This window comes from Arachis hypogaea, chromosome 9, assembly GCF_003086295.3.
Source record: "Arachis hypogaea cultivar Tifrunner chromosome 9, arahy.Tifrunner.gnm2.J5K5, whole genome shotgun sequence".
NCBI classification, from domain to species: Eukaryota; Viridiplantae; Streptophyta; class Magnoliopsida; order Fabales; family Fabaceae; genus Arachis; species Arachis hypogaea.
Window position 1 is genome coordinate 119,231,113 of NC_092044.1, and position 7,663 is coordinate 119,238,775.

General features: G+C 26.7%; 1 pseudogene; it reads left to right on the top strand.

The window, feature by feature from the left end:
• Positions 1 to 4,127: 4,127 nt before the first annotated feature.
• LOC112712629 (lectin-like) lies at positions 4,128 to 5,189 on the top strand (annotated as a pseudogene).
• Positions 5,190 to 7,663: the final 2,474 nt, after the last annotated feature.

The following is a 7,663-nucleotide window of genomic DNA, read 5'->3' on the forward strand; positions in this document are numbered from 1 at the left end:
AAAGAGTAATCTATTAATGATAGCAATTACACACCGTCACATAACCAACATATCATCACATTTGAGGATAGATTTTTTCCCCCTTCACGATATTGAGACAATGATACGTCTTAATAAAATGCAAATAAAATAAATATGGGTTCTCATATGCATGATTAATAAATACATAAATTTAAAATTTTTAAAAAAATATAGGACATAATATATTATATATATATATATATATATTTAATTATTAATATAATATAAAATATTTTTATATAAATTATAATAATATTTTAATATTTATGAATATTAAAATATAAATTATTTTTTAAGTATATTTAATTTTTAATTATTATATAAATTATTTAAAATATTTTTATTTTAATTATTAATAATATATTATTTTTAAATTTGTTTCAAAAATACATACATATAAAAAATATAATAAATAAATAAAAAAATATTTTTATATTGTTATACTCAAATATAATTGATTATAAAAAAGATCTTTTTGTATAAAATATTTAAACATAAATAATTTTATTTTTTTATAAGATCTTTTAAAAATAATAATTCAAAAAAATCTTTTCTTAATAACTCACCAAAACAAGCTCTTACTATCAAGGAGCATTAGTTAAGTTTTAATAATATTTCAATTAAGTAAATATTTGATTAAATAAGTGTTAATTATAAATGTTTAGTTAATTATGAATAAATTAAAACCAAATTTTATAACAAAAAAATAGTGGCGTGCGTTAAAGCAACAACGACATCTTTTTATTTTACTTATTTATATATAATTTGTGAAAGAAATTTATTAGAAATTAATATTTTTAATATTAACCAATATTTAAGTTGATATTTTATTTTTATATTATTAAAATTTAAAATTTAAAATTATTTTTTAATATTTTAAAATTAATCAAATATTAATTAAAATAATAAATTTATTGTGTGTCGTTTTTTGTCGTGAATATTTATTGAATCATACATTATTGATTGTTAACAATTGACCAATAACCGGAATGAGTCCAAAAAAAAAAAAAAAAATACACGTGAAAAATGTTATGTAGTCGGTATATAATAATAAGAAAATATTCTAGATTTTTTAGCATATCTCTTCAAATAATAATTTTTTTAGTTTATTTAATTTTGTATAATTTTTTATTATTATTTTGCTATTCTTTTTTTTCTAGAGGGGAATAATAAAGATCGAAATTTAATTTTTTATTATAAAAATTTGATATCGTATCATAAAATTATTTTTTTCAAAAGGTTAAATTGAAAAAAAAAATTATATCTCTAACAAAAACTACTATATACAAAGATCAAATTTTAGACATCTTGATTATAAAAATTTTTAATATCGTATTATAAAATTATTAATTCTAAAAATTAAACCGTTAATAGAAATAAAGAATGATATATATCTAACGATTTGTCCATTATATTAATCAACGATGAAAAGCCCCTTTTAATATAACAATTTCGTTCATCATCCCAATCAATTTGAGTAACTTCTAAATTAAATTCTCAATACACTCTCACTTGTTGCCCACAGAACAACATGATAAACATGTAAGAATTTCTTGTATTGGGATTCTATTGATAATTTTTGTCTTTTTCAATACAGATTGAATGTTTAGATCTAATTATAATATTTATTTAATATGTTTATGAAGTAATTGGATGATCTACTTTAGATTTTAAATCTCATTATGTATTATATATATATATTGGATCTTATTAGTATACTATCACATCAGTATAAATAATAAGATAAGATAATAGATAAAAGCATTCATAATCTAAGTCTAAAATATAAAAATTAAGAGGCTAAAAAAAATTAAGAGAGGACTAAAGTACAAAAATAAAAAATTTCACATGTAAAATTATTAATTTGGGAAGGTCATTAACACCCCCGCTCCTCCCCCCAAAAATATAAAAATAAAAAATTTCATATGAAAATTATACAACTGCCATCTTCTTCCTTTGCGTGAAACATGTGGGAATTAAGAGGTGAATCATTGGCTCTGGGGTGACTTGTAATTTCAATGTTAATTGACATGTATGTGCAAGAGCAACAATAATTTTTGCTAAGAAGAAATCTGGCTCATTTTTTTTATGTTGATTAAATATATGTAATACAATGTTATTAAAAGATTAGGTGTTTTTTTTATATAGTATTTTATTCAAATCGGACTGTCTGATTTGTTTAAAAAAAAAAAGCTACAAATTGGAGGATCCGATTTATTTCAAGAAGAAAATAAACTATAATTAGAGGATCTGATTTGTATTTTTTATTTTTTTTTAAATAAAAATTAGACGGTCCGATTTCAACATTAAATTTTTTTTATTTTCGAAATCACAAATCGATTGCTTCCGATTTGTATATCGCATACCAATATAAAATACATCTCTCCTCACATCTTCTTGTTATACACCTCTCTCTCCCTCACATGAAAAAATAAAAGCGAGAAATGGATCTTATCCATATGATGTGATCGGACACCATGCATGCAACAAAACAGCACCAATATATCACTTATATAATTAATGATAAATTTTGTTGATTATATTTATAATAATATTTTATATACTTTGAATATCATAGATTAAACTATTGTTGAATCACGTTATATTCATTTTTTAAAAATAATAAATACCAATAAATTTATTAACGACTATTAAAATTCCTAAAATACACTACAATCACTTACACGCATATATTAACGTCTATTAGAATTTCTAAAATACACAATATTTTTTAATATTATATATTTACAATTATATTAAATATACATTAAAATTAATCATTAAAATTATTTATTAATATAAAATACATATTAAAATATTAAATATATATTAAAAATAAATTAATTACATATATAAATATATAATAATAATTTTTACTATCCACCTAACATTTTTTTCAACTCTGTCAGAAAGATAATAAAAAATCTTGACAAGTGTACAATGAACTAATTATTAGTCTGGTAGGAATAAAAAATAAAAATTACTCCACAAATTATCCTAAATCCAAAACTCCCGTTCAATTATTTTAAAAATAACCGCTCAAATCCTAAATTACAAACAGTTTTTACCCCAAATCACTCTTCCTCCCCACCCGTCAACCACCCTTGTAGCCCCTCTCCCGTCACCGTTATGGATCGTCATCAAACAACTATCCCCGTAGTTATTAAAATAATCATCTTGCTAACTAGTGAAATGACCATCCAGCATTTGTTAATTGTATATACTTAAATTGAATCGAACAAAAATAATCATCCAATAAGAATTAAAATAACCATTTACATACCTAGTGAATTGAACATCCAGCATATTTGGGGGATGAAGAGAGTCGACAGTGATTAGATTGTGAAAGAGAACAAAATAAATCAGAAGTGTTAATAAGAGAGAAAAGAGAGCTAAAGATTATGTATCTTCATTGATGGTAGATATATGGATATATAGCAACCAAAGTCATAGACCAACAAATTTTTTGTCATCTCTGTCTTTGATTCGTATATTCATGGTTGGGATTGTGGATATATAGTACGGGAATAATGTGCGTCTCGAACCACGCGACGGAAGGCGATGGCTACGGTGGGCCTGCACGGCTAGCAGCGGGTGGACAACAGTAACGAGAACACACAGGGTTATGCGGTACGATCTCCGTTGCTACGGCACGCAAGCGGAACACGAAGAGACGGACGTCGTCGGCGGGAAGTTGGACGGCGCCGGCTAGTGTTTTAGGCAGTGGCAACTGGTGTTCCTGACGGCGATAGACCAGAGTGATAGAAAGAGAATGAACGAGAGTAAAAAGACGATGCAGAACCAAAATCACATGCGAAGAAAAAAAAGTTACCATCGTATGTCCGTATACGTAACTGCACCATTTACAAATTCTTACTTTTTTTGAAATTTAATCGACAAAATTATTTAAAATTAATTAAATTAATTATCATCTGATTTTAATTTTCTTTTTACCTCTATTATACTCATTATACATTAAACTCATTATCTCTTTCTACTTTCCTTTTTTATATTTACTTTACTAAAGTTTGCATGCATCATGCGCCTTGAACCTACCGTCACCCACTCTATATATACCCCTTAAATTAGCACTGAACTTGCAACCCTTACTAAGCATAACTTATTCTGCGGTGTTATACTCATTTCCACTTTATAAGTACCAGCCATGGCGTCTAACTCCAAAATACCCTTATCCCTCCCCTTCTTGCCTCCATGGCCATCTTCCTCATCCTACTCCACAGTGTGAACTCAGCGGATGTCACCACTTTCCTCTTCGACAAGTTCGATCAAAGTAACGAGAATCTCATCATCCAAGGCGACGCTTCCGTTTCAAGCAACGGAGCCTTGCAACTCACTAGGGTTGACAGCAGTGGCGTCCACAAGGAGGTAGCGTCGGCCGAGCCTTGTACTCCGAACCCATTTCACTCTACGATAAATCCACCGGAGCAGTAGCATCCATAGTCACCTCCTTTATCTTCCTCATTTCTTCACCTTCTGATACTCCGGGTGACGGCCTTACCTTCTTCCTCGCTTCCCCGGATACTACTATCCCTCCTAACTCCGTGGTGGCTACCTTGGCCTCTTAGCGCCTCGAATGCGCTCAACAACACGCGCAAAGAGCTCATTGGTTTTAAATCCACATCTGACAAAGTTGTTGCTGTTGAATTTGATACGTACCCTAATCTCAATCTCGGGGATCCCGATTACAAACACATCGGAATTGATGTGAACTCTATTAAGTCGGAAGTTACCGCTGAATGGGACTTTCAAAATGGAGAACCCGTGGCGGTAACAATAATCTATAATCCCTATGGCAAGACTCTTAGAGTTTTTGCTTCTTACCCTAATGGTTACAAAGTGGACTTCACTCATGACTTAGATTTGACCACTGTTCTTCCTGAACAAGTTAGGGTAGGGTTCTCTGGTGCCACTGGACAGTACTCACAAATTAATAACATAATATCTTGGTCTTTTGGTTCAATTTTAGGGAAAAGCTTCAAGGTTGAGAAAGGTGGTATTGCAAGTGTTGTGTAATGATTGGGCATGACGCTACATAATAATAATAAGGACAAGTAGTACATGTAGTCCATTGTGTATGTGAATACTGTGCTTGTGGTGTTTCTGCCTTCTATGTAATATTTCCATGAACAATGAACTCTTCCTAATAAGATGCTTTTTATTTTGAGGAGTGTTAGGGGATAGTAATTTTTGTGTTTTGTAATCATTAATTGGCCATTAATCATGTTTTCAATGGTATGAGATTACATCAATTGGTTATCCAATAGTAAAAGATCACTCACTTTTCTTTTGATGGTTAAGTGCTGGCCACAAAATACAAAAGTTGCTGGCTCTAGACTTTCGCTTTTATTTTACTTTTCTGTTGTTTTCGTTTCGTTAGGAAAAGTGACACATGTCAAGGAAAAGAAAAAAAAAAAAGAAGAAGATAGAGGTATATATGATTTTTAGGAGAAATATAAAAGAGAAAGTTTAGTGAACTAATTTTTAGTTAATTAATATTTATCAATTTTAATGTTTAAATTTATAATTTTAAATTTAAGATTAAATGTTTATGATTTAATATTTAAAATTTTGGTGATGTTATACGTACGAATTTTTTTTATAATCAAATTCGATCAAAGTGACGTCAATGAAAAAATGTGTGCATGTATCACATGCTTCTTCGGTGGATAAATTTTTTTGAAAAGTATAAAAACTTATTAATTGTATCAAAATTTTGTACATAGCACATAATTTAGGAAAAGTATAGGTACTAATATATTATCTGTTAATTTATTGTCAATAATGATTAATTATTATATTTTAAATACATATATAAAGAGACATATTCAAAAATATATCTATAAAAATATTTCTATTAAACACAGTTATAAAAAAAATATTTTTATTAGACACATTCACAAAAATACTTCCATTAAATACAGTTATAAATAAGAATTGGCAGATGTTGGCAGAAATGCTATGGTAAGGTAGCGGGATTGTATAGTTTATTAGGGAGTCACTCACATAAAGATAAAGACACCTAAAATATCTTTTTTTAAAGATTTTTTTTAGCAATTAAAATTTAACGCATATAATCGATTAAATTGGATTATTTTTATCAAAATTAGACCGGACAAATCAATTTAGCTAAAAAATCAATAAACTAAAATTTGAACCGGTCTAAATTAATATTTTTTTATAAAAAATGACTACAATACCCCTATTATAGAAAATAAGTAAAATACTTCTATTATATATATTTAATAAGAGTATTTTAGTCAATTTTTATAGAGTAAAATATCGTTTTTGTCCCAACGTTTAGGGTAAGTCCTAAAGTTGTCCCTAACGTTTTAATCGTCCTATTTAAGTCCTTAACGTTTCAAAATTGACTCAATGTTGTCCTACCGTTAGAGATCCGTTAACAGAATTAACAGCGGGACAAAATTGAGACCATTTTAAAACGTTAGAGACTTAAATAGGACAAAAATATTGGGGACAAAAACGATACATAAAAATAAATTTAATTTAATTTTATCTTTCAATAATATCAATTATTTTTTAATTACATCTAAGTAAATTACACTTAATTACATTACTTTCATTTTGAATAAATTTATTTTTTTTAATTTTAAAGAATTTGATACATTAGAGACAAAAAGTATAATTTATATTTTATTGTATATATATATATTTTTTTCTTTTCCGCAAGTTTATATACTAGTCATTCTACAAACATTTCATGATAACTAAAAATCTTTAAGAGTAAAATTATAAAAAAATAATTTATTTAGAATGAAAGTAATATGATTAAATGTAATTTACTTAGATGTGATTAAAAAATAATTGAATACTATGTATAGTAAAAAATTGATATTATTGAAGTATAAATTAAAATTATTTCTATGTGTCATTTTTGTCCTCAACGTCTTCATCCTATTTAAGTCCCTAACATTTCAAAATCGTCTCAATTTTGTCCTGCCGTCAATTCTGTTAACGGATCCTTAACGGCAGGACAACATTGAGTCAATTTTGAAATGTTAGGGACTTAAATAGGACAATTGAAACGTTATGGACAACTTTAAAACTTATCCCAAACTTTGAGGACAAAAATGATACTTTACTCATTTTTATAATAAGAGTATTATAGTCAGTTTCTATAAAAAAAAATATTAGTTTAGATTAGTTTAAAGTTTGGTTTATCGATTTTTCAGTCAAATTTATTTGTCTGATCTAATTTTAACAAAAATAACACAGTTTAATCGATTATATATATTAAATTTTAAAAATTAGAAAACATCTTTAAAAAAAGACGTTTTAAACGTCTTTATCTGAGTGTTTCCTAATTTATTAATATAAAATTTTTGCACATTACATATAAATTTTTGTATATAATATATGTATTTTATTTATTGAGTGAGTCAATATTTATTTTAAGTATATAATTTTTAAAAAATTTATGTATTGTATACTAAAATTTTTGTATTGTACATATTTTGTTGATTCAGTATCAATATTATTATAAACATCTAATCTTTTAAAAATTTATATACTGCACACCAAAATTTTGTATTGTACACTAATATTTTTATGTTGTGCTTTAAAATGTCTGTGACACGCATAGTTTGGTAGTTAAACAATAATA